This window comes from Galleria mellonella, unplaced genomic scaffold (assembly GCF_026898425.1).
Source record: "Galleria mellonella isolate WM207_F2 unplaced genomic scaffold, CSIRO_AGI_GalMel_v1 utg32, whole genome shotgun sequence".
In the NCBI taxonomy this organism is placed as follows: Eukaryota; Metazoa; Arthropoda; class Insecta; order Lepidoptera; family Pyralidae; genus Galleria; species Galleria mellonella.
In genome coordinates, this window is record NW_026442075.1 from 1,362,738 (window position 1) to 1,390,562 (window position 27,825).

General features: G+C 33.6%; 1 protein-coding gene across 2 annotated transcripts in view; it reads left to right on the plus strand.

Moving 5' to 3' along the window:
- The first annotated feature begins 19,974 nt into the window (after nt 1-19,974).
- Nucleotides 19,975-27,825, plus strand: part of LOC113509250 (SKI family transcriptional corepressor 2) — a 40,167-nt gene continuing 32,316 nt past the window's right edge. For both annotated transcript variants that reach the window (XM_031907280.2, XM_052896321.1), the window contains exon 1: nt 19,975-20,059. The gene's annotated coding sequence lies outside the window, so the exon portion shown is untranslated. The remainder of the gene's footprint in view (nt 20,060-27,825) is intronic.

Sequence of the window (27,825 nt, forward strand, 5' to 3'; positions counted from 1 at the left end):
ATCCATACACGGGACGATTTGTCGCTTGGATCAGTTGGAGCGATAAATTATACATTTCACTAAAAAAAAAATTTTAAATAATGTATTTTTATCTAGTAACTAGTAATTAGAGTAACAGATAAATTGACAATGCACCTAATAGAAACTGGTAACCATTGCCAAAAGACATGAATAACATTTTATATTACAGAATATATTGTGACGCCTATAGTACCCCTAATTCATTGACGCCTCCCTTTTCTAATAATTTAGAATGTTATAAATTTATGATACATGTCAATAACGTATAAAGTAGGCACTTATATCAGTTTAAACGTATATTAAAAAAAATATGTTTTTTTTTTCTTTGTAGATGTCACGACGACTGGCCACCAATGACTAAGTATATATTTGTTCAATATTTTATTATACTATGTATAAAATATATTTTGGTGGACATTTTTCTACACAAAATCAGATAAGATATAGATACATACAAATGTATATAGATTGTAAGCACAATCTGTACATGTATGTAAACCTTTAGATAAACTGTTTAGTCTATGGGCTGACTCTATCAAATGACGCAGTCACTTGGTTTGATATGGAAAATCTTTAAATATCTAACTGTTAAAATATGTAATTGATAACAATTGTGATCTTAATTTTTACTTAAATTATAAATGTGAGAGTGAGTTTGTTTGTTTACTTCTTGGTGCCGTAAAATTTAAATAAAAGAGAAATATAATACTTTAATGTACACATAGTATTTGGGATGGAGAAGGATATATGTAGCTACTTTTTATCCCTGAATCATAGACTAACGACTATAGTGACTTTTTAAATTAATTCTGGTGGATAAAACTTCGAGTTACATTTAGCAACTAGTACCTAACCATATTACTAATACGTACTTATTTGTCAATAAATAAAGATGGAAATAGAATAATAACTGCGTTTGCGCTGCTAGCTAACGCTGCTAGAATAACAGTAGCGATCATAATGAATTCACTGAGTTTTTTTTTTTTATGGGTATGGTAGTCACGCCTGCGCTAACGGGATACGCTGGCGGAGCACCAGTGAAGGGTGATCGATAAGAATGAAAACAGGCCAGTTAGCCCATCATGATGAATTCATCAGGAATTAACCATGATAGTTTCCAGGAGGAACCGCGAGGAGGTCGACCTGCTTGGGTATATTGCTAGCAATGGGATTCTCAGTCTCCATTACTAACAATACCCTTCCCCCCCCCCAATTCCATGACATTAACAACGATGGTTTTCAAGAGGAAGGATTTCAACCAATTAGGGTATATCGCTAGCAATAGTACTATAACAGTATCATCTGGGGTTACAACCCAGGATATACAAACCTGTCGAAATCGAGTTACAATCGACCATATTTACACAAAGCAGCATGCCACTATTGCGGCACGGAGATGATTAAATGAAATCAAATCATAAACACTGACTTTCTGTTATTTTCATTATTCAGTTGCTCATTCTTTACATAATATTTATTTATAATAATCGAATGTTAATAGGCAGACATTTTAACAAAATATCTTTAATATATATTTACTGTGTCATGCATTACTACTGCATCACACCTCTATAGTCCATGCCACACTATGCGTGACGTAGTGGTATTTTCTTAACATAAACAACAGGCAAAAACTATAGACTATACAAAATCTATACATTTTATAGTTTATTTCTTAGAAAAATAATAGTTGCTACTTTCTATTTTTAGGAAGACTATATTAGTAAGTACGTGGGGGTGCTTACATATTACGTAAACAATTTACGATAGTTAAAAATTACACAATTATTTTTGTTTATAAGCGAATAGCGAGAGAACGAAGGTGCTGCCTCTGCTGAGCGATTTAGGAACTTAAATAACTATGATGAAATACTATTTAGTTCTATTTTGCCATTCAGCCTTGTGTAACTTCCATAGAAGATTTTAATGCACGGATTTGGTCAGAAAATATCATGCCAACGTTTAGTTAAATGAGGAAATCACAATAGCGCCAAATTAACTAACAAGAATATTGATGAATATGATGCAAATGGCTGTCATTTAAATTATTTGTGGTACAGTTTTAGCTTTGTATTTCATATTTCTATTTATTTTGACGTGGGAATTACGACTACTACTAATACTAATTAATATTGAATCTACTACGAGGTCTACTCTAGAAACTGACCAGATATTACGGGAAATTTTGAAAACTTGTGTTTACCATCAATAATATTCAATTATCAATAATAATATTATGAAATTGAGATTTGAAGGCAATACTGTAAAAGATAATAAATATATTTAAGAATGTTATATTTTGTTTTATTTTTGCAAAAAAAAAAGTTCAGCGGAATATGCAATTTGACATAAAAGTTATATATTTCTTTTGTCACATGGTTAGAGTTTTTATTATTTATATATAATATAATTATAACCCTATTCATTTCCATTTTGAACATCAGGCTAGCCAACATAACGAGAAAAGGATGTTGTTTTGTGTAGAATGGTAAGATATTTCTAACCAAGTCGGTTTAGGTGGTTTGTATGAAGTGCGTCCTCTTATCTCTTGGTTATATACTTTTTGTTACCATTATCTACTTTCCTTGAGTAATAGACTGTGCTTGAATCATTAAAAATTGAGGGTATTTTAAAAAATATTTGTCCAAAACCGAAACAAATATCAAATTAGCTGACTAATTGTAGACACATTTTGTTCACTCAATGCTATAAGATCTATTATATAATCTTAAGTCTTAATCTATGGTCAGGGTTGCCAGATGCGAATTTAGCTTTTTACTCGAATGTAAAATATTTTTTCTCCATATTGATGTCTATGATTTTTAACTAATTACAAACATGGATCATAGACCTAGTCACCTAGTGTACTCTACAAACCATCGATTTCTGGTGAATTTATCACGATAGGCCAATATACCTGACTTCACCACACCTATACACATACACATATGTACCACGCCAGCATATACCGATAGCGCAGACTAAGTAACCGTTCCATTCTCATTTCCTAAAAAGGCCACTTAGTATCTAATTCATCTACTTTCATAACGCTTGCTTAACGTTTTAAACCGGTCTCTCTCACGATAACGCAAGAATCAAACGAATCTATCAATGAAATTATTCAGTCTGCGCTTCCATTAATAAAGAACAAGACAGCGGACGTTGTTATCTCTTTCTATCTCATTTAATCATCATCATCATTATTTCAGCCATTATCTGTCCACTGCTGGACATAAGCCTTCCCCATAGACTGTCATAAAGAACGGTCCTGAGCCACCTGCATCCACTGACTTTTTTTTATACAGTTTAGAATGACAAACAAGCCGACGGCCCACCTGATGGAAAGTGGTAACCGTCGCCTATAGACATGATCAGTATCATGGACATAACAGAGTATACTGTTTCACCCATGATAGCCCCCATGCGTTGCCATTCCTGAGGACTCAGGTGTTATTCCTCTGTACCTAGTAAATTCAAGCCATATCCCACCCTTCAAACCGAAACACAGCCATGCAAACGCAACTGCTTCACGGTTGAAATACGAATGGGACAGAGGTACCCAAGCAATCGACTTTTGTACAAAGTCTCCCTCTGGTATTATTACGCTTGACGGATAGGTTGGCAATCGCAGTTAGGCTTTTGTGATGTTTTAAGAGGGACGCTGCTGCCCATCCCTTGACCATTAAGTTCTCTATTTGGCCTCTTACGACAACCACGGGAAAGGAATCGGTGACCCATTCTATGTAGGGACCACAATTCACTGCTAATAATTATTCTATCAACAGATACGTTTGAATGGCGTTTAATCCTTACACTATAATTTATTTTCACTGGGGTGGAAAGAGATTGTTAGCAATGGAGTTTGACAGTCCCATTGCTAGCAACATCAGGTCAACCTCTCCACGTGGTGCCCCCTGGATAACCATCGTGAACAATTCTTGTTGAATTCGTCACGATGGGCTAACTGACCTGCTTCATCCTCACCTATCACCCTTCACTGGTGCCCTGCCGGTGTATACCGATAGCGCGGGCGGGGTTACTATTTCATTATCACCCATAAAAAAACCTATTTTCACATTCGCATATGTGATAGATATAATTTATTTGCATTACTTACAGCACACAAATAACAAAAAATATACAAGTATTCGCAAAAAAAAGAAATACAAATATATATATATATATATCCAAAAAAAAGAAAAGTACATAAAATAAGTAACATAATTTTTCATTTTGTATTGAAAAAGGATATATCTGTGTGCCACAGTTACACAAAATGGTCACAACTCAGTTCATTGCTTTGCCTTTAAATGAGTAAAATTTTGATATTCTGTCGTGGGCAAAAGCCAGCCGAGAACAAAATTAATGTAAATATAAGTATAAAATTAATTGTGTGTGTGTGTGTGTGTGTGTGTCTATTTCAATCATTATTATTTAATATGTATGTATGTAATATGTATATGTATATTAAAATTACTACTTCATACCTAGAGCTGGTTTTACTTTGTAAATATAGTGGAAATGTCCATCCGTCACAATTACCATTGGCGCGGAATAACTAGCATCTGACCCTCGCTAGAATAAACTGAAATAAGGTATATCTCTTGTTAGCTCAGCGCTCGGTGGCGTCTCATACATTTTTATGAGCCTTTTATTTTATCCACCCATGTCTTGCGGCCGCCAATACAGATACACGTGTATTTGTATCAAAATAAGCGTTGCAAAATGTTACAATCCGCATTATATCATTTATTGGATTATTTAAAAAATGTTTAAAATAATTTCAGCACTCTACTGTAGCAGGAGTAAGCTTATTATAATTGTATTCACGTACATCGAATTTGCTGGCCATATGGCAATTAGCTAGTCATATAACTCGAAGAAGCGACACCCGATGGGCAAGTAAGGTTCTTGAGTGGCGAACCCGTACGGGCAAACGCAGTGGAGGACGACCCTTTACTAGATTGAGTGACGAACTCAAATGCATTGCAGGGAGTCAGTGCATGTAGGTGGTACAGGCCCATTCTGGGGCCTCTGCTAAGAATGGGCCTGTGCCACCTGCATCCAGCAGCTATGAGTGAGTACCTACTAGTGGCTATAAGATGAATATGACCAACATTTATTTACAGATATACACGCAGTCGATATTTTTTTTATGCAACGTAGAATGGCAAACACGCTAACGGTCCACCTGACGGAAAGTAGTAACTATCGCCTATAGACATAAGCAGTACCATGGACATAACAGAGTATACTGTATCGTTCATGATATACCCCATGCGTTGCCATTCCTCAGGATTTAGGTATTATTTCTCTATACCCTGTAAATTCACTGTGTGTAATACACCTTCACGTGGTTCCCCCTGGAAACCATCGTGAACAATTTTTATTAAATTCGTCACGATGTGCTAACTGACCTGCTTCATCCTCACCTATCATTCTTTACTGGTGCCTCGTCAATGTATACCAATAGCGCAGGTGGGGTTGCCATTCCATTATCACCCATTAAAAAAATAGTGGAATGTTAAGGTATATAAAAATATTTAAAAGGTATATTATGTAAGGTACATAAGGTATATAATGCGTAACTCTGCATTTGAGATTCCAAAATTATTAAAAGGTTTAAAAAGTACCTTCCGGTAGCTCGATTTAATGAGGTTCGAACTCACGTCCGCGCTATCGGTATACGCTGATAGGGCCTCGGTAGGATATCGGTATACCAGTGAAGGATGATAGACGAGGATGAAACAGGTCAGTTAGCCCATCGTAACGAATTCAACGAGAATTGTTCACGATGGTTTCCAGGGGGAACCACGCGGAGGTTATTGCTAGCAATGGGGCTGTCAAACTCCATTTCTAACAATCCCTCCTCCCCCTCTGTTTTCCGTGTTGGGTATGTTCCCATTATTACCCTGGGAGATAAGTATTTAATTTGAAAACCATATTCACTAAGACGTGTGTAAATAATATGAAAAGATTTAATGATCTAAAAAAGTTAACCCTAAAACAGCAACATTCAAATGTACCAACGCTCCCGGGTCAAATAGACCCCATTCAAAAACACGCGCCATGTTGCAATAGAAAGATGTCGTTAAACAAACAGCCTATTGTATCCGGAACGATCCCAGGCGGGCAGTTATTGTATAAATATAGCTGATTCGCGGAATACGGAGGGAGATGCTTAAAATTTGCGGAAAAAAGCGGCGCGCTCCGATGGACGCGAGCGATTGTGTTGCGGTAGGGTTGCGTTGTCAGCATTCAAGGGTTGAAAATAATTATGAGACATTGTATATTACAATAGAATTTAATTATACGTTTATTAACATTCTATAAGTAGCAAAGTATACAGTTTTTTTTTTTGGTAACAAAATGTTATTTTTTAGATATTTACTAGGTTTGATGGATTTGAAAGAACGAAATATTTTAAATTAAGTAAGCTTAGATTTAATTAAGCATTTTTGAATAGTTATTTTTTTTCCATTACCGCCCATTCGAAACGCAATTTCAGCTATGAAGAACAGGCAAGAAATTCAGCTGCTTTTAAAAAAAAAATTATATATATATAATAATAATATTAAGCAGTATCAGTACATAAAATGTAAAATATATATTCTGTATAAATATATAAAATGTAAAATATATATGTTTATTAATGAACAAAGAATATCTAAGATAGATAGACAGTTTAATTGTTTTCTCCTTTTAATTGTTTCCTCCAAAAATTACAATAGTAAACTTATTATAAATATAAACAATTACAAGAAATAATCACAATGAGAAAACAATGGGCGGCCTTATCGTTAAACGCGATCTCTTCCAGTCAACCAAACCAAATTTCAAAGTGATTGGTTCGTTGAACTATTAAACATTTTACCTATATATTTAATCAACTATGCATACTCTTGTTTATAGAATATACTATATTTTTAATAGGAATGTACAATAATATTAATATTATAAGTTTTTTTTTTTTTTATACAACTTAGAATGGCAAACAAGCTGACGGCCCACCTGATGGAAAGTGGTAACCGTCGTTTATAGACATAAGCAGTACCATGGACATAACAGAGTATACTGTTTCGCCCATGATACCCTTCATGCGTTGCCATTCCTGAGGACTCAGGTGTTATTCGTCCGTACCCAGTAAATTCACGCCATAGCCCACCCTTCAAACCGAAACACAGCCATGCAAATACAACTGCTTTACGGTAGAAACATGAATAGGACAGAGGTACCCAAGCAATCGACTTTTGTACAAAGTCTCCCTCTGGTAGAAAATATGTGTTAATAGATACTGAAGTATCTACAATATATATGCTAATATTAGTAATCTATATTATTATAAAATCGCAAACGTATCTCCGTTTTTACGTAGGTATGCTATAACAATGGATAATATCGGTTCTGTTCCGATATCTAGGTATATATTGGTTTCCTCTGGATATTGATAGCAGAAAGAAAGTCATTACCCATGTTTATATAGCCTATACCACAGATTTTCCTTATTTTATTTGATGGGTGAAAATGGTATGGTAACCCCGCCTGCGCTAGCGGAATACGCTGGCGGAGCACCAGTGATGGGTGATAGATGAGAATGAAAACAGCCCAGTTAGCCCATCATGATGAATCCATCAGGAATTAACCATGATATTTTCCAGGGGGAACCGCGAGGAGGTTGACCTGGTTGGGTATATTGCTAGCAATAGGATTCTCAGTCTCCCTTATCAATCACAACCCCTTTCCCCCCAAATATCCATATTCATTTCGATCGGGTATTTCTTTTTTTTTTTACTTGATAATATATGCATGCATAATTGATATTTGATATACCTTTACTGGGTCAAGATGTGAATATAGTTACCACAATACACAGATATTGCTATATAATTTACCCACCTCTACTACGTTATAACAAGCAAAGAACTGTATGTATTCTAAAGAAATACAATACGAATAGGCTCGAGTGGCAACCCTACCATCGGTTGGGAGTTATTAATAACGATGGCACGTTACAATTCAATTTGAGCGGCCGACGATCGTCCGTAATCCTATAATCCCGCAACAGCTAAACTGAACTGAACAATTATATTAAAAGCAAACATGAAAATCTGGCAAATCTCCGAACAATCGCTATTAAATCGCCGCTTAATAGCGTTGTCAGCTGTACCTGCAATATCTTCGTATTATACAACATAACATCGGCATTGCTAAGGACGGAATGAACAATGTTTAGCTATAGTGTGGTTAAAATTTTTTTTTATACAACTTATAATGGCAAATAAGCTGACGGTCCACCTGATGGAAAGTTGTAACCGTCATCTATAGACATGAGCAGTACCATGGACATAACAGATTATACTGTTTCGCCCATGATACCCCCCATGCGTTGCCATTCCTGAGCACTCAGGTGTTATTCCTCTGTACCCTGTAAATTCGCTCTATATCCTAGCCTTCAAACCGAAATTGCTTTACGGTTGAAACACGAATGAGACAGAGGTACCCAAGCAAACGACTTTTGTACAAAGTCTCCCTAATTATAAATATAAATAATTATAAATGAATAGGTAAGTAAGTAGTTTTATCGGTCTTTGTTATCGGTCTATATATATCAGTTCAGAAATTTTTATCTTTAACAAATTTATATTTCCTTGTCTGATATGTTTCAGAGACTTATTATAATGTCGGACACTATTGACTATGTACTCTGGTCGGTATACGCCTTAGAGTACTGCAAATATAACTGGCCACTAATAATTTCTCGAAATATAACTGGCCACTAATAAAAATTCATCTCTTTGTGTTCTTTAAAAATATATTCGTCATTTGTTATTATTAAAACAAAAATTTTGTCGCTCCGCACTGAATTATATTCTCCCGCGTTTTTTTTTTATGAAAACATGTATTTATTTACATTTTCCATAAGTGTTTCTTATCGTCTCCATGCCCTGTAGCTGACTGCCTTCATCAGTTTGGTTCCGGTGCGTGCACTATTTTTAATAGCACGCTGAATCGGATTACAGATTAGTGGGTATCGTTGTTTTATGGGTATTTGTTGTCCTTTAATCAAGAGACTATATAAGTTTTATGGAAGAATACCCTATAAGATCAGTTAAATCCTCGCATGGAGAGTCTATTTACACGCCGCTCTTTCACTTACTAATATTAGAAATATGAAAGTGGGTTTCTTTTAAGAAATAAAAGTTTGTTTTAATAAATTTCCATAATATTATAATTTTTTACTATAAATGTGATATTGTTGATTTTTTTTATATAACTTTATTTCTTATACAATTGAAAATTTGTATACCACAATAGATGGGGTTGATCATAGTGGACTTATCTTGTTTTACCATCCATTGTTACCTATGTATCACAATTTAAATAAATAAATAGGAGAGATCGTTGTTGTGACCCTCTAGTATGTGATATCACCTGTATCAGAAGGTCATGCTCCTACAAAATATATACCACAGTATTATAAAATGAAAATATAACAATTGTATAGTATTAATAGTAGATATGCGAGTAAATCTAATACATGCTTGCGTGTATGTGCATGTGTCTATGTGCGTGCGTGCGAAAGTGCGTGCGTGCGTGCGTGCATGCATGCGCGTGTATATATATATATATATATATATATATATATATATATATATCTATATATATAGATATATACGTGTGTGTGTGTGTGTGTTCGTGTGCGAATGTTTAACTCTGCAACACTACACATTTTGTTATACACATAGAGTAGTCCTATGCAAGTCTCTAATTAACATATTTTTATATATTTTTTTTTATACATTGATATATTTTTTTTTATTAAAAATGTCTACATATATACAATAGATCGTAAGACGTGTACAATCATAATACAAACGAGTTATGTATCTGTATTGTCCAATCCGATCATATTTTACAAGAGCTGTGTACGCACCAACTGATACTATCATGTGGAGCCAGTAATCGGGTTAACCTAACTAATGCCATTTGACGCTCCAATAGTTTTCTGCCTTGTGTATTTATTTGTAAGTAAACACTGGCGTGATTATTTGTATTTATGTTCAAGAAAATTACAGAGAAAAACAAATAAATATGGCCTCATCGTCTTAATAACTGAGTTATCTATATTAACTAAACTTGTTCGTCGAGTTTTAATAATCCATCCTATACTAGCTTTATTATTACATTCTTTAATTCCTTCTACCCAAAGGTGGTGACCTTAATGTTCTGTTGCAACATATGCATTGTATTAACGGATGCAAGTGGCTCGGGACTGTATTCTGTTGCAGTTTTTGATGGAAGTCTATACTCAGCAACAGCAATAATAATAATGTTTTTATTTCAGACTTTTGTCCATTAATTTTTAAGTGAAAATTTTGTATATAATGTAACAATTTAATATCAATTAGCGGCTGACTTTTTTTTAAATAAACCATAGACTGTTAAACAAGCTGAAGTCCCACCAGAGGGAAAGTGGTAACCGTCGTGGTCACCTAATAAAATTTTACCTTACATAAGAAAAAAATAAAAGCTTTGTAAAGATGTGTTTAAAAATAGAGGCATCTAATAAATAAAAGAATGAACTGTTTGTCGTATTTAATTAATTTCTGCAAAATTTTCACTGGTTGCTGTCCCGGCGTGCGGGGGATGAGAGGGACAGGGCGAGGCGGTGGCGGGGAGGGAACATCCCGTTTTAACTTTCCGCCCCGCTACACGCACCAAACCCTACTATATGTTTTACACTGATTACAAGACAATTATATATATTTTTATTTTCGTCAATAGCGATTCTAAATCGATTAGACGATTTTTTTTTTATCAAAAAGTTCTCTTCTGTTGGTTTTTTTTATGAAATGAATTAATATTCATTCTCTATCACATTATAAGGCTAAACATAATCTCAAAAATTGGCTTCTAAATTTAGACTATGATCGGACGGTATTACTATTGAATTGACACTTTTGTAAATTAGTAACTATGTTAGTAGCTTATAATACAACATCATAGGCGTAAACACACACACACACACACACACACGCACGCACGCACGCACACTTTTTTATCACAATTTTACTGAACCCATAAATTATTGTTTCTCTAATTTAATTAGGGCTTCATTGTAATTTCTGTTTTTGTATTTGTTACTTCTCTGTTTCATATTGTTTCACTAAAAATGTAATACAACAACATATGGAAGAGGGCACAAACTCCTGAAACACAGGTTTTTTCATACCTACCTCGGGAGTTAGGGACTTCAAATTATATTGTAACAAAGAGTGAAATAAATATTTATTATTATTATTATTATGTTGGTATCACATCAATTCTATCATTATGTAATATGTCAGTTCATTAGCAGCATTCAAACCAACAATTGTTGATTTGAATGCTGTTTTTCGACTGACCCCACGGTTTTCTATGCAACATGGAATAACAAACGATTATTAGCTATATTCCGCGACGTTGCCTGTCTGAATAAGTACATAAGGTATGTACTTTCCCGCGTTCTAAATTTTATTCAAATTTGTTTTGTAGTTTTTGTGTGAAAGAGTAACAAAAATCCATTCGTCTATCCATCGTTATATAGTTTCCAATTTATAATATTAAAAAGATTTTGTTGTATTATCCGTTGACTATCCACTGCTAAATGTAGCCTCCTCCATAAGGTGGGGTTTTATATAGGGGGAGGCAGTGGTTGCCGCGCTTGGCGGACAGGTTGCAACTGCAGTTTGTTTGCCTATTCCTCCACCATAAGCTTCCTTAGTCGCCTTTGACGACACCCACGAGAAAGGAGGGCGGGGGGGCTATTCTATGGTGGGACCTACACGGTTAACTATTAAAATGCTGTACAATAGGATTATCTTGTTTAGATTAACCAAAAATATATATAATATAGAAAGAGAAACAAAAATAAGTAAAGTACCGTGGTAGGGGACAGGATTCAATTAACTAGAGCCCCGTAGAATGTCTTCACACTTTTAGTTATGTCTGACAGCGTTAGCGAAAACATGGGAATTGTTGTCTTAGTAGGGAACAGTAAGTACTTACTAATAGATTTTGAAATAACTTCTAAACTGGCTCACTTTATGTGTCTAGTAATATTGGTGACGACGACGTCACATCCTTACCAATATTATAACTATTAAAGTGTGTTTGTTTGTTTATTACCTTATACCGCCTTAACTTAAGCGGTTACTGAAAACTATGAAATTTAGTATACACGTTATAATACGTTATGGGATGGAAAAGGATATAGGTAACTCTTATCCCGATCAGTAGATATATATATCCCGGTTACGCAGACAAAATCGCGAGTAAAGAGTAGTATTGCTCATACCGCTTATACCAGCAGGGAAACCATACTCACATCTTAGAACTAGAATGGTCACGCACAGTGCAGTTTTAGAGGAGCGTCCTTTTGCGAACGCTCAGGTTGTGGAATGACATTTCTGCCGAGACTTCCCCTAGAGACTACAGCATGGGGTTCTTCAAAAAGGGCATATTAAGGCTTCTTAATCAGTTTATAATTAACGGAGTTTATACGGTAACAGTCATAAAAAAAAATACAACCGAAGAATCTACTTGAAGTCGGTTGGAAAAAGGAAAGACTCTAAATCAAATTTTTTATTTTTTTTATCATATACCTAAACATATAATAAATATATATATCTTAAAATATTATAAAAAGCCAAATTGCTGTTACCAAGTCGACTGCTAAGCGTGGCAACTACTAGTAAAATTCCATCAAACTGCAATAAGAGACTACCTCGTTCCTTATGCCAATCTATGGGAAAGGCTTTATGTTCAGAAATAGACAGATAATGGCTAATATAATGATGTTATATATATATATATATATATATATATATATAATATATATATATATATAATAAAAGTTAAAAATTATTTCACTTATGTACAAAATTTTCGCCGTGTGTGCCCCGGCATAGAATGGGCCACTCCTTCCTTCCCCGTGGGTGTCGTAAGAGGCGAGTAAGTGAGGACAAAAAATGGGCAGCAACGTCCCTCTTAAAACATCCTCAAAGGCCTAACTGCGGTTGCCAACCCGCCTACCAAACGTGGCAACTACTGGCATAACTCTCCTTATAGGGAAGGCTTATGTCCAGCAGTGGACGATTAACGGCTGAAATAACAACAACATTTTCAAGCTAAAACAATTTCCATTTTATTAAAATAGGAACGAAACAAAACCGTTTGCCCAAACCTCCAGGTTAATCACTTGGCAATGACATGTTTGTCTGTTTGTATGTGCGTAACACGAGACCGCTGGGTTGGTCGTCTCATTAACTAATCTGTTAGTTTAGCGGCCACCGGCTTAGTCCGCATTAGGGGACGTTATTTGGGGGTACTGGGATATATGTCTGTATAGAAAAGCCATTTAGACGTATGTATTAGGAAATATATATATATATATATATATATATATATATATATATATATATATATATATATATATATATATATATATATATATATATATATATACTGAATATGTTGTAGCGAACATAAAAGAGTAAATAAGTAAAATATTCTATATATATTTACTTTTTTTTTTTTATATTTTTTATTAGTTTATTTTTGTTAATATTATTGTATGAAATAATGTGTGTCTTTCAGTGTAGTTTAAAGGTAAACTGAAGACGGGAGTGCATTCCACAAGTCAGATGTACGAGGTAGAAATAAAAAAAGTGTACAAATATCATTTTCAATTTGACATTAAACAGAAATACGTAATGTTTAATCGTGCTATGAAAAAATTACAAGCGTTTAATTCTGTGTATTATTAACTTTACCTTTATATATTTGTATTTTATTTGTATGTTTACTGATCAGGATAAAATGAAGCCTATGTCTTCTCATAAAATACCTTTTAAAGCAAGTCGTTAAGGCGCTATAAGGCAACAAATTCACTTTCACATTCACGATATTAATAAAGATGTCTCTTCTAGAAAATTTTATATCGCTTAAACTGAAACATAAACCACACACAAAACTATATGTAGATTGCTAGTGCTGTTTTATACATAAATGTATGTATGTATGTATTTGATGTTTACGTATGACTAACGTAATCACCTTTTTGTTGACTGATTTCGGTAGCGTGCTCTATTTAAAAACGATGACATAATTTGATGGGTTAATGGTGTCGATAGTGAAGCACCATGCCATAAGGTTATCTTTAAATTTATAATTTTAATTATAATTAAAGTTTAGCAAATTGTTATATGGTGTGGACCATTTTACTATCTTATACAGGAGCGGGGGAAGGGATTGTTAGTAATTCGGAATACCAGTCCCTAGCAATATACCCTGGCAGGTCGACCTCCACATGGTCTCCCCTGGAAACCATCGTGTTAAATTCCAGGTGTATTCATCACGATGGGCTAACTGAACTGCCTTTCTATCCCCACCTATCATCCTTCATTGGTGCTCTGCCAGCGTATACCGTTAGCACAGGCGGGGTTACCATTCCATTATTATGAGCCGATTGACCTGTTTTCATTTTTACTTGTCAACTGTCACTGGTGCCCCTCCAGTGTAATAACTATTTCAATAAGGTCCACCAAAAAATCATATAAATTAATCAAATAAATTCTTCTCCATCCCATATAGTATCCATCTACCATGAAGCAGTTGTGTTTGCATGACTGTGTTTCGGTTTGAAGGGTGGGATATAACGTGAATTTACAGGGTACAGAGGAATAACACCTGAGTCCTCAGGAATGGCAACGTATGGGGGGTATCATGGGCGAAACAGTATACTCTGTTATGTCCATGGTACTGCTCATGTCTATAGGCGACGGTTACCACTTTCTATCAGGTGGGCCGTCAGCTTGTTTGCCATTCTAAGTTGTATAAAAAAAAATAGTACCTACGTGTATACCAAATTTTACAGTCACTGGTTAAGCTGTAAAGTATTATAACTTAAACAACAAACATATACTTTTACATTTATAATATTAGTGAGAACAACGTGAGAATTTGTTCCACAAAAAAAAAACACCAACTTTAATCATGACCAAACCGGTTATTTAAAACTAAACTACTATTAAAATCGATATATATTTTGATAAAATTTCCGTAAAACCAATCCGAAAATATATCCTTACGAAGAAAAAAACTTTTTTTTTCTTGGATTTGGAAAATTCTTTAATTTTCCAAATCAGTTTATAAATTACGGAGTTATAAGATAACGAACAAAATAAAATTGTTTTTTTTTTTTAAGTCTATTGAAAAGCGTGGGCGCTTAATGCGTATTCTGTATTATTTACGATTTGGATTAATAGAACCATATTTTGATTGTGATTTAAAATTCAAACGAGTGTGCTTAAAGTCTATTCATCTTTCCACCGTGGAAGGTAAGCGCCTACCTTAAATCCTCAATTAATTGGCACGCGACTCACTCGAGGGAAGATTAAATGATCGCAAATTGTGTATAGTTAAGTATTATAATAAAAAAAAACATCAAATACAAAACGTTTTTGCATCAAACAAGGTTATTCTACTTTCAACCGACTTCAAAAAAAGGAGGTTTTCAATTCGGTTGTAATTTTTTTTATGTTTGTTAACTCATAACTTTGTCAGTTGTAATCCAATTTGGAAAATTCTTGTTTTTATCTCAAAGGATATATGTATTTACAAATTGCTCCTATAGAAATTTTAACAAAATCGATTTAACAGTTTAATTTTTAAATCATAATAATTAATTTTACCACAATTGAAGTAGGTTTTTTTTTTGTGGATCACAGTCTTGTGATATTATTATTCACTTAAGATAACGAAATAATAATAATTTAGTAAAAAATATTTTGTTTTTTAAAGATGGGATTAATACAGAGCCAGTAATTAACTGGAGCTTGGGTGTACCCATTTGCATTCTTCCCGCACTGTAAATTAAAAAGGAAAAAAAAATATGTTGAATTAATTCATTAATTATTTTAATTTAAACGAATTAATTCATAACAGCCAATTTAGATTTTTTTAAAGGGCGATCAACTAAATTCCTGTGGCGAGTAAAGTAAACATATAATATTTTTCAATTATGTGATCTATTGGAAAACAGTTAACGATACAACATAAGGGTCACCGCACAACAGGCGGCGCACAATAGGCAGCGCCGGGCGTGTGCGCCGTGACGACACTTCATTATGTCAGTGCCTACAGTATTGAATAATGCGTGTAGTGATGCGACGTTGTGGCGTACAGGCAATATAGATATCGATAGAAATTTAATTTTAATAATAGCACCCCCTTTCCTTTCCCACATAAGTCCATTATTCCTCTCATTCACCAATTTCCTTTATGCATTTCCAACGTTCCCTTCCTTTTTTCCTCAATCCCTTCCTCCATACCGTAGGTGGCGGAAATCACCAACAAATGCATTCCCAAAGAGGGTTGACGTCAGACAGGTGGCCGGTCGTAAAACTAAAAACCAAATCTTTTTGTAATATGGATAAAATCATATTACGCCGACCCCAAATGATTGGGATAAGGGTAGGAAGATGATGATGAATAGCAGTTAAAACACTAATAAATTCGATATGTTAAATGAGACTATCTGAGTTTACCTAACAGTAATTGATACCTAATAGTAATTACAGTTTAGGGGAAGATGGATTGTTATTAATGCGGTTTAATGATATTACTAGCAGTATATCTTATTAGGTCGGCTTCCATGCAATTTCCTCCAGAAACCATCATGTTTAATTTATTGTTGAATTCGTCACGATGGGCCCACTGACCTGCTTCATTTTAATCAATCATCCCTCACCGGTACCATTATTGTAGTGCTAGCGCAAGTCGGGGAACCATTGCATTATCATCCATTAAAAAATAGTAATTACGGTTTAACGGGAGAGGGCGATTGTTATTAATGGGGTTTAATGAGACTATTGTTAGCAATATAGCTAATCAGGTTAACCTCTACATGATCTTTCTGGAAATCATCGAGGTTAATCATGAGGGGCTGACTGAGTTACCTTCATTCCATCTATCATATTTCTTTAATATCCAGTGTATACTGATAGAGCAGGAAAGGTTGCCATTTCATCCCATCATATCATCATCCCATCATAAACCTTTTTTTATAACACATGGGGCAAATGAGCATGCGGCTCACCTGATGGTAAGTGATTACCGCCGCCCATAATCACCCACAACACCAGCGGCATTGCAGGTGTGCTGCCTAAACTATAAACCTATTTTACTAATTGAAGTGTTTTGTCCTTTTTTGCACTAATTTCTCATTTTAAAAGATAAGTGATAAAACATTATAACAGTACTGTAAGTGTAAAATTGGTTTGTATGAACTTTTAGTTTTTATGAATAAGGGGGATAATGTTTCTGTGCTGTGATTTTTCTAAACGTTATTATTTAGAAGAAGAAAAGAAAGAGTGGATTCCAGTCAGTGAAATTATTAATTTATAACTGTTTTACCCTTTAATCATTTACATATGGATGCATTAATTTTATTTATCATACGAAAGAATTAGTAAACATTGTCTTTAAATACATAAAATACCCACGTAAAACGTGGATATTTTATGTATTTAAAATTAAGTGTTTATTAATCTGTCAAATTTCTTTTAGTTTATTCGCATTTAAATGTGTTTCATAGGTATTTGATATATTTTTCAGATTAGTAAATTTTGATAAAAATATAGGTACCTATATCGATATCTCTGCAACATCGGTTGTCTTAACCCTAAACTGGTCAATTGCCGACGCAACAGGGGTCCCAAACCCTTCATCGCGGCTTAATGCCATAATTGAGGGTTAAATCTCCGACAGACGGGCAGCTTGTTTATTATGACACCGTGATTATTTTCACAGTTTATATTCTCTGTTGCAATCGAAGGGTTCATTATCGCGATGACATTTTTTGGCCAATTTAGAAATCGCGGGTGAGTGCAATAATTTTTTTATGGTATCTACCATTGAACGTTCGTCGTCACTACTGACTTATCAGATTTAAAATGGAAAGTTTTTTTTTATTTTAATTATGATGTCTAACTGTAAGGTAGAAACATGACAAATCACGCTAAGTAAACGAGACAGTTTAAAACTAAAAATTTTCCAGGTTTTACAGATTTAAAAAAATCGATACAATAAATTTTATAAAGTTTTTTTTTATATAATGATATAAAAAAAAATTAAGGTGGTAAACAAGCATAAGGCCCACCTGATGGTAAGCGTGACCGTAGCCTATGAACGCCTGATGCATTATGCGCGCATTCTCGACTCTAAAGAAACCTTTTTGCCTAACCCTTTTTTGAAAAACCTCGACAGGGACTTCATTTCATAACATGAATTTAGTTTACGTGGTATGAAATATTCTTGAAACCGCGCTGTTCGCGAGCATCCCATTTAAGGTATGGGGGTGAACTCCCTGTCGGTGGTGAGCTCTTTGATGGTGGAAAGTAGTCGTAGACTTCACATTTATAAAAGGAAGGTCTATTCAGGTATGGCATTGGATATGGCATGGCAGAGATAATACTATACTAGTTGTGACACAGATTAAGCATAGAAGGTACCTATCTTCATTTATTTATTTATTATACTGATGAAAAAAAAACAACAGTTCTAAATTTGAAAGTTATTGTTTCATATTTGTTATAGATTAGAAAACGAATGACAATAAAAAAAGGTAATAACACAAACAAATTATTAGTCTATTATATTTACAATCATATTTTACAGTATCTAACAGTATCAACATACAGATGAGACAACTCTGTTTCACTATATAAATAGGTGTATGTATACATATAAAGCATACTCTATACCTATGTCCCTAATAGTCATCTAACTAATAAGTGTTCTTTTTAATAGGTGAAAATGAAACAGTGACTCCGCCTGCGCTATCGGTATACACTGGCGTGATACCAGTGAAGGATGATAGACGAGGATGAAACATAATTCTTGTGGGTTCGTCACGATGGGCAGTTAGCCCACAAGAATTAACCATGATGATTTTCAGGATTCCATCAACCGTGTGGAGGTCGACCTGACAGGGTTTAATACTAGCAATAGGGCTGTTAGACCCCATTACTAACAATCCCTTCCCCTCAACTAATAAGTGTTTAGTGTAAGATACTAGATATGTTGCTTTTACATTACTTATATTTATTCATATGTTTATTTATATGAAAAGATTATATTATTTACACTAATATAATATAATAAAGTGGGAGATTTTGTTTGTTTGTTTGAACGTGTTAATCTCTGAAACTATCGGTCGGAAAAATATTTTTTGCATTTAGATGCTCGTTTCTTATATAGGGTTATTCAACATCGCGATACGGTTTCTTTTCATGGCCGATTTATTAATTATTAATAAGATAGTGTATCTATATTTGTTATACATTTACATTTGTTATACACATGTAATTCAACAGTAAATAAAAAAGAATTTGATAGAGATGAGAGACAAAAATATTAAACAGGTAAAACCATTTCCCACTTTCTGTCATCAAATTGAAAACATACGCTTAGCAAAACTGCACATCGTTTAGTACTAAATAAAAGGCGTGAAGATATTCAATACATAACCCTGAAACGGCCGCCGTCGCTTCTACACGCACATAAAGAATCTCAGCCAAGTCAGCCAACAAAATACGCCGCAAACATTAACAAACTACAATAACAAAGCATCCCAACCATATAATAACATGGTGCTTTAATCGAACGAGCGAGGCGCGAACAAATTAATACCATCATACTTGTAATTTCAATCACAAAATTAATTCAGCCGTTGCCGCCTTAAATAAGTGCCGGTTTCGTCCAATCGATAAGACGAGGCGGCGAGGGCGGGCGATACCAGTAAATAAGGTTTTGGCAGGGCCGTGGTTGGAGCGATGCGGGCCTGGAGGCGGGACCAGACCGAGGGCGTGGTCCCCACCGGTCCCAGAGACCGACATGAGCACAGTACGGGTTTGGCGCGCGGTTGTGTGACGTGGCGAGTTTTTTGTTTGGGATGTTTTGATTTGCTGTGACATTTTTTCGAGCGACACGGCAGGTGAGTGGAGGGTTAACTAATTAATTTATTTTGAGAAAAAATAATTTTATTATGTTTAATTATATTATGCTTTTTTCTTGTTATATAGTCTTTTATTGCATTTTTTTTTATTTCAAATAATGCTTGTGAATAATTTAAATAAATAAAGAGAATAGATATTTACTGCCTATTTTTATCATGAAAAATATATCCTTTGATTTTGTTTTTATCTCTGTTTCTGTATATTTAAGTAATATTTTATTACTAGGTAATATTATATATTTTGTGATTATTTATTTATTTTTTTTTATATCATTGAGATGGCAAAAAAATATACGGCGCATTTGACGGTAAGCGGTTACCACAGCCTATGAATGCCTGCAGTACGCTTACGTTTTCGACTCTAAATTCTATTTTTTGAAGAACCGCATGCAGTAGTCTTTTGGAAATACATTTATTTGTAAAATAAAAAAAAAAGTTAAGAGAACACTTAAATTTTTTTACTATTTTTTTTTATCTTAAAATGTATTGTTTTATTTATTTTTATAATTTTACAAATTTTCAATGTCACTTGTACTATTTTATACTTATTTATTGATTGTTACTTATAAGGATATTATTTTATTTATTTTTTTATTATAAGGAATCAACATTGGATTTTAAAGAGTCATTGAAATCATTAGCATAATTTTAATTGTATATTCTGTAATAAAAACCGAATATTTTTGCAAAAGTAATATTGTGTACAATGATAAAAAAAATTGAATTGCCCATAGGTATTATAGCGTGCCTAGCTAACAATTTAGTAGAGTAGACGTAAACTGTTTAGTCTCACTATTACAATACTTCCTAATGAATGCTAATAGGTACTAAATAACATTATTTTTACCAACAAAACTAATGATTTTAATTTTTCCTGCCTTATTCATAAAGACGTCAAGCCTCTCATAAATCTATTTTAGCTATAGAATTGTTTTGTCTCTTTCTTTTACGCTAAAATTATAATTTGAAAAAAGTGACAAAAGAGTATAATAATTAAAAAAGGTTTTAAGAAGGTTTTATCTTTTATGAATATGGGAGTACGTCTATAATTGTTATTATAAGAAGATTTTAAAAATCTGAATTAGGTCGAAGCGCGGTTACGGTTTACGTAGCACCACGTAGCAGATGCGTAGCACGTAACTACGTTTAAATGTTTCTCGTGATTTTGCCTACATTAATCAGTGCAGTAAAATATCCTATGTACTAAATTAGGGTATAATCTATACGTGTACCGAATTTAATTAGATAAATTCCGTAGTTTTTGTGTGAAAGAGTTACAAACATCTTTTCATCCTTACAAATTTTCGCATTTATAATACCATATAAAGAATATAATAGGATTTTAAAATATCACAAATTTTTATCGTTTTAAAATATAGATGTTGGAATAATTAAACGGTCACTAGTTCTTATTATAAGTGGTTTTAATTTTAATATTTATTAGATACTTTTTTATAAGCTACTATTAGTTTACTGTGGAGCGTAATCGTAGACCATGTCTCACCTCTTGTCCTGTCCTTTGTGTCCTTCATCAAGCACAAAGAAGGACCTAAATAAGGCAACCAGCGGTGCTTTGTAAGTTGTCAAGTTATGGCCAAAATATATTTGTTGCCTATTGAAAGAAAAAGTCATTATTACGGACTCTTCCTAATGGTGTGCTTTCATTATTCTTTAAATATTACTGTGAAATGTATTCTATATAGAAATACCGATAGCAATACAATAATGTAATACATATTTAAATGCGGTAAAATAGAATAGAATAGAATAGAATATCTTTATTTCCTTTAACAAAATTAGCCTATGGTACAATATAGCTATGACCCCACACTAGGCAAAGCCTGTCTTGTGGAAGGCAAAGCAAGTAATTTTACAGTTATGGTGCGGCGAACAGGGATAATTTAATTATATAATGTTTCATGTGAGTTTGGGTACACGAGTGTGTGTGTGTGTATATATATATATATATATGTGTGTGTGTGTGTGTGTGTGTGTGTGTGTGTGTGTGTGTGTGTGTGTGTGTGTGTGTGTGTGTGTAAGCATGTGCATATGTATATAGATGAAGGTAGTGAATATACAGTTCCGTCCCATACATTAAACTGCGCTTTTTAAAATTTTTTCTGTATCTTCGTAGGACCAAGACATCAATAATCCATGAATGACTCTCCTTGCAGTTGATAATCGGCTATCTTTTATGTCAGTAAGCCTTGTGATGTGATTGTAAATTCGTGTAAAGAGATATTTTCTGAAACGCTGTGCAAAAGTTGTTCTTACGTCTGTAACAGGGAGTTTGTAAATTCGTTTCGATAACATGTCATTATATGTAGGGAGATTCATTGCATATTTATGCATGTGTACAGTCGCTCGCAAGATGAATAATTTACGAACACTTAGTACTTGAGCTTCCTCATATAATTTTTTCGTATCATAACGCCGCGGTTTTCTCAGTGATACTTTGGAACATTTTCATAGTGGGTATTTTTTGTGATACTTAATATGCGAAACAAGCTGACTGTCTTATTACGAGTAGATAGCAAAATACATTGCCATTTTTTATGGTATACTCACGCGTTGCCATTCCTGATTTATTTACTCATAAGTTGATGTATAACTATAGTAACTACTTAGCTGAATTAGGAGTTTGCTATTTCCGTGATCATTTCAGCCGCCGCTCGCGGTTGTCTCTCGCTCTAATTTTCTATTTTATATCCAAGTTTAATTTTTTACATTAATTAACGTGTCATATTCAGCATTTCAATTATTTATCATTCATGCCTAGAAATATTAATCTTTGCTTTCAAGAGAATTTCTTAAGGCACTCTCTGAACTCTTTAGAAGGATTAACTTAAGGATTACGCATACGATCTCCATCTTTCCTTGAACAATAACTATTATATCCTACAATATTATGCTGAACATTGGGATTGGCCTTCCTCTCATATTTTGTAGATTTTTGTAAAGGTTGCATATGCAAATCATCACGAGCAGACGTCACGTTTACGGTGCCGACCCTGGAAGAAACCTTTTTGAAGAACCTTACATTGGAGTTTTTAGCGAAAATCTTGGCGTTTTGGAGCTCATTCCAAAGCCTGAGTATTCACGGGAGAAAAAATCACTGAAATCACAGTTTATGCGACCACCGAGATTCTAGCATGTATGGATGAATTCCCTGTTGATATCGAGCTATGCGATGATAAAAGGTGGTTGTGGGCATCATTTTGAACAATTTCTTAGAACACAAACTGTTATACAAAGGGAAGCAAAGTCTCGGCTCGACATTCGACCTCCTAAGTCTGTGAGTTTAGGATCCTGGTTAGCTCTCTTTACCGAGTCAAGAGAATCAAGCATGGAATAGTCCATAGCCTGCATTCATCAACTCCTGCCACTTATGTGTGGCCATCTCTTCCTTTACTTGGATTGCCTTTCAAGTTTGCCTTTATGAGGTCATAATATCATGGGAGGCTTTCTTTTCCTATCGATTGGCAATTCTCTAAGCTTTGTGACTGGTCTGTTGGCACTTGAGTTTGTGGTCTTTCTGTGACCCGAGTAAATCGAAATTTTGAGCAGAGTTCGTTCCAATATCGCTGAAGAATATGGATTTGTTTCAAATACCTGGTTCTGACAGACATTCATACACTTGAAATAAGTGAAATGTACACGAGTTAATATCATTGGTTTATTATTTGCGCCATGAATGAAAAATTAAAATAAAATAAATTAAAATAATAACTACTTGGCCGTTCTTCATGACTGCAATTATGTTCCGAATGGACGATAGAATCATGAAAGAATGATTATTAAAAAATACTTGAATTTAAGTTTACTTTAATAAAAATATTTCTTACTTTCTTAAATCCAACATTTCTGCAACCTAAGTAGGTACCTAATAAAAAATTGCGTAGAATATATATATATATATATATATATATATATATATATATTCTACATAGAATTATTAATAAAGTATCACAAAAGGTAGACTTTACTGCTAAAAGCAACCTTTTAGATATAGACAATTTTTATCATGACAGAAATGTTTAACAGATTTAAATTTTTTTTAGTCAACTTAGAATGGCAAACAAGCTGACGGCCCACCTGATGGAAAGTGGTAACCGTCGTCTATATATAGACATGAGCAGTACCATGGACAAAACAGACCAGCTCTGACAGACCAGAACACTCTTTCGCCCAGGAATAGCAACGCATGTGGGGGGGGGGGGGGTGTATGCGTTGCCATTTCTGAGGACTCATGTGTTATTCCTCTGTACCCTGTAAATTCACTGCCATATCCCTTCAAACCGAAACACAGCCATATCTAAACATTTGTTTTATGTCATAGATATGTTTAAGTTAGTTATATATCTAATAATATAGGTAGGTAACTAAATAATAAATATGTATTCCTACATAATACATTTTATTGAAACAGGACAAAAATTTCTAGCAGTTGAAAATTAAATTGTGAAACAGACAAGAGATTTAATTTCTATGCTGTTTAAATATAGATGCGACTCTTGTTGCGTTGTGTTTAAATAGGAAGTATCTGAGGGGGTGAACGGGCATGAAGTGGGGGGTGAAGCTTCCCCTGGGACCTCCTAATTGAAAGACAAACAGGGGACGGGCGATTCGCGGCGAATTCATTATTTCTACATTAAGTTGATACTATCTGATGTGCGGATTATTTTTAACTTTGTCTTATACTCGTAATTTATCCTACTCGATTATAAATATGAAATGTTGTTTGAATGTTTGTCATTCAATTATGTTTATATGGCTGGACGATTTTAAATAAAATTTTGCATAACTATGGACCATAAAATGTCCATTATAGTGTAAAAGGATTAATACATATCATCTAAAATACTTTGATTATATTTTTAAATAAATAAATAATTATGTATTCAGAATTTTTTTAAGAAAGTGTATTTTCAATATATTGCTAAATAGACAAAATTTTGATACTTCATGTTATTTTTATCTAAATATAAAATTTAATTATTATTATTGTTAAAACATTCAATTAATAATAGGTATTAAAATTTTATTTAGATTCTTTTTTTATACGGAATCGAATATGTTTCCTCGAGATATAAAAAAAACAAAATATACACTTATAATAAAACTAGTATTCCGCTTCTCATGGATAGACAGATAGAGAGATAAATTAATATTTTATATTAGTTATAATATAGATTTTTGGTATCTTATTTAAAATAGACAAATATACGAAATATCAAATCTATTCTCTACAGTAATATTGGTACAGATATAAATAAAGTTGCATAGTCTGGAATATAAATTTGCTTTTAAACAAGTTATCCGGCGAATATATTTAACTTTTAATGAAATGACTCCGCGCCACGTTTCGATTCGAATTTCTTTTACAAGTTACGCTGCACCGTCGTCAGGAGCAAGTAAGTAAATTACATTGAAATTTGCGTACATTTTTTGTGTTTTTTTTTGTATTGTTTTTCTTGGCAAAGTCAATTTGTCAATTCCATCATTATATTTAAGAAAATAGGCAAAAGTTGAAAGTACTTATTTAGATATAATTATTTCTTTATAATGATTCGTCATCATTATATCAGCCGTTAACTGTTCATTCATTCAAGGGAGCTTTTGCCACGCTTGGCAACCGTAGTTAAGCTTTGGTGACGTTTTAAGAGAGACGCTGCTGCCCATCCATCGACTATTCATCATCATCAAATCAGATTGTAACTGTCCACTGCTGAACATAAGCCTTCCTAGTTTTGCTAGTAGCTACCACACTTGGCAGGCGGATTGGAAACCGCAATTAGGCTTTGGAGATGTGGACTGACGAGCTACGCTGCTGCCCATTCCTCGTCTTCCCTTAATGGCTTCTTACGACACCGAGGGAAGAGGAAGGGATAGCCTAAGCCGGTTCCACACGGCTTCCACATTTCTTACTTATACCTATTCTTAATTTAGCAATTTCCATGTTCTATTACTACAACTGAGTACTATCAAAGCCCCATTTTTTTCCATTAAAATTAAGTTTAAACAAACCCATCGCGTTCGTTACAAGCAAGCGACATAAACATGCAAATTGTTCCCGAATTTACTTATAAAAGTAATTGAATTGGCCGACTCGGCGAAATGACATCTGATGATTTGATTTGATGGAAATTAGTTCGCGCCCACCCACGCCGCTCTCGTTAAATTCCCGCCGATGTTAATATTGACGGAACAAAAGAATTTGTGTACACACCTAAAAGAAACAATAACATTTATTACAAAAAGGAAAAATTTAATTTTTGAATATTACAAAATAATTGTAATTCGCGGCGTCGGTCAACGCGTGAATCTGTTTCAATAATCTTAATTAAAACGGTGAAATTTAGTTAAAACGTAAACAAACAATTTATTGATCCGACCATAACACAGTCTGCTGATGTCTACCGATAAAACCTCCCAAGAATGAGGTTGATGTTCAACAGTGAACAGTTAATGGCTGAAACGATTTAAGAAACGGCACTATTGTTACATTAAAAAAATTGGATATTAAGTCTATGCAAACATCTAGAAGTATCTACACAATGAAATTAATGAATATACATTATGTTTTTCAAATAATCGTATTTATATTATGTGATTTAATATTGATGTTGGTATCATAAAAGACTTGCTCTTTCATATGTTGTTTATAAAAATTAAAGTACCTATCCTAGAAGCTTATTAAGAAGAATATATATATATATATATATATATATATATATATATATATATATATATATATATATATATATATATATATATATATATATATATATATATATATATATATATATATATATATATATATATATTCATATATATACATATATATATTACATTGTTAATGCATTTATAAATATTGTGAGCAAGGGTGGACTTATCTCTGACAGAGATCTCTTCCAGTCAACCCAATACAGTTAGAAAACATGTTGTTAGCGGGCAGCTGAAGTGCTGCAACTATTAATATTTAGTGTACATAAACAATTATACAGTTAAATAAAATATTAAGATACACAATAAAATATTACATAAATACATATACTATAAATAAATATAATTAATTAATGATTAGATAGTTTGATCTGATTTTTCATTATCAATTACATTTTTTTTTTATTTATTATTTATTTTCTCCGCAAATTTTACAGAAAAATACAGTTACATGAAAAAAATATAACTATATATGTATGTATAATTTCAATGGTCTGTAAAACTTGTGGGAGACTGCACCCTAAACTAGATTAGAGATCTGTATCTAGATTTGAATGTTTGATTGAGAAATAGTGTGAAGTGTTGACTAGACGATGTAGTGACGGAATTCGAAAAGGGATGTGTTGGTTTTGTTATTTGGAGAGGTGATGTCGATAGGGGCAGCCCTAGAAGGACGTATATTGACCAAATAGGAGTTGTGCTCAAAAAGGGTTAAATTAAAAGTACCTATCCATAACTGGCGAGTGTGTATGAAAAGATTAATGAATGTGGAGGAAGCGAAAGAGGCCTGTTTGAATCGAAGCATTTAGCGCTTCATTTTTTCTGCCTACTCTGATGGGAGAGAGGCGTGACAGATATGTATGCATGTATAGTTTTGTCACTATCTTACTAACTGGGAATTTAGCCTAATAGAAAAAGATAAAACATTTCAATACCCAAAATAGGTTTATGAGACTTGTGACGTGGTACGAATAAGGGGATAAATCGTCTAATTCAATGAACAGGTTGCATAAAAGACT